Source organism: Nanorana parkeri, unplaced genomic scaffold, assembly GCF_000935625.1.
Source record: "Nanorana parkeri isolate BGI_ZX_2015 unplaced genomic scaffold, ASM93562v1 scaffold562, whole genome shotgun sequence".
NCBI classification, from domain to species: domain Eukaryota; kingdom Metazoa; phylum Chordata; class Amphibia; order Anura; family Dicroglossidae; genus Nanorana; species Nanorana parkeri.
In genome coordinates, this window is record NW_017306830.1 from 972,383 (window position 1) to 974,053 (window position 1,671).

Below are 1,671 nucleotides of genomic sequence, written 5' to 3' on the forward strand. Positions count from 1 at the left end.
CCCCACCCCCCCAGTAGGAAGCCATGCTGATCTCTCCACATTCCTGTCTATATGAATACAGGTTGAGCAGGTTTGTCAGCCCTTAGGGTCAGCCAGCAAATATTGCTCTAAGGATGTCAGGGACACATCTCTAGAATAAATGACCCTAAAATGTGATCCGATGTTCAGTTATAAGAAGTTATAAATAATGAAGACGTGTTTAATAAACAATGTAGCCAAGAAAGGGTTACAATGTGCCCAATGGAAAGCAGCAGGTATGGGAAGAGCAGATATAACCGGCTATAGAGGAGTACAAATCTCAGCATCACATCATTAGCAATGCAGAATAATACCAGCGGCTATAGAGCACTACAAATCCCACCATTAACAATGCAGAATTACTACCGGCTATAGAGGACTACAAATCCCACCATTAGCAATGCAGAATTACTACCGGCTATAGAGGACTATAAATCCCACCATTAGCAATGCAGAATACTACCGGCTATAGAGGACTACAAATCCCACCATTAGCAATGCAGAATACTACCGGCTATAGAGGACTACAAATCCCACCATTAGCAATGCAGAATACTACCGGCTATAGAGGACTACAAATCCCACCATTAGCAATGCAGAATACTACCGGCTATAGAGGACTATAAATCCCACCATTAGCAATGCAGAAGAATACATCAGCTATAGTGCTGCATGGTTCCCAAGAAGGTTGTGGTGAGGTACCCAGCAAGCGTTGGACCCAAGGCAGAGCTTCATTTGAATAATTAAAGTGTCACTATCAGTTCAGTTTACTGTATTGGTGATTCACTAAAAAAACTCCCAAACAATATTTTGTTACATATTTAGTACATCTCTGCAGTGTGTGTGTGTGTGTGTGTGTGTATCCTGTGAAAGAAGAAACTCATCCAGAAGTTTCTGGACTGTATCAATGTTATCCACAGATAAATAGGGGCCGAATGGCAGTGAGTGAATAGCCGAATGTCACCAGGCGCCATTTGGCTCGGCTATTCTGCTCGGTATCTCCGTGGTACCGAGCAGAAAAACAAAAGCAAACAAAACAATTGGGTGGAGCTAGCAGTGACAGCTAGCTCCGCCCAACTATTTCCTATTGGCCGGCACCGGCTAGTCTTCTTCAACAACTGAGTGGGCAACCGTGATGTCATGGCCAGCTCCGCCCAGTTGTTATTGTTTAATGACAGAGCAGCATCCCCAGGTCATTTGGGGACGCTGATCTGTCATTACAACTGTGCGGAGCCAGCCGTGAGATCACATCTGGCCCCGCCCAGCTGTCATTTGCGGGGCTTATGGCCGGCCTTCCCCCGCATCGGGCGTCACTTTGGCTCAGCTCGGCTGAACCATTCGGCCGCTGTACAGGCTGTAGTGAATAGCTCTTATAGCAGCCCTTCGGTTCGGATCCTTCGGGCTCCAGCGGCTAAAGAGAGCAGAAAGGATCACCTGAAACTACGGCTGGATCCTTCGTGAATAACCCCCCATGTTGTGGAGATAAAGGGCAGTGGGAGGGGATTCACTTTCATTTTCCAATAATGCCAAGAAATACCTGTTGATCCAGCCAGAAAAGTCAGTTGAACACACAATGCCTCTGCTGCACTTAAATCCCAAACAGTGTTGTCAACCCAGTGAAGTTCCCCTCTGTGAACTACAGAACACCTTATT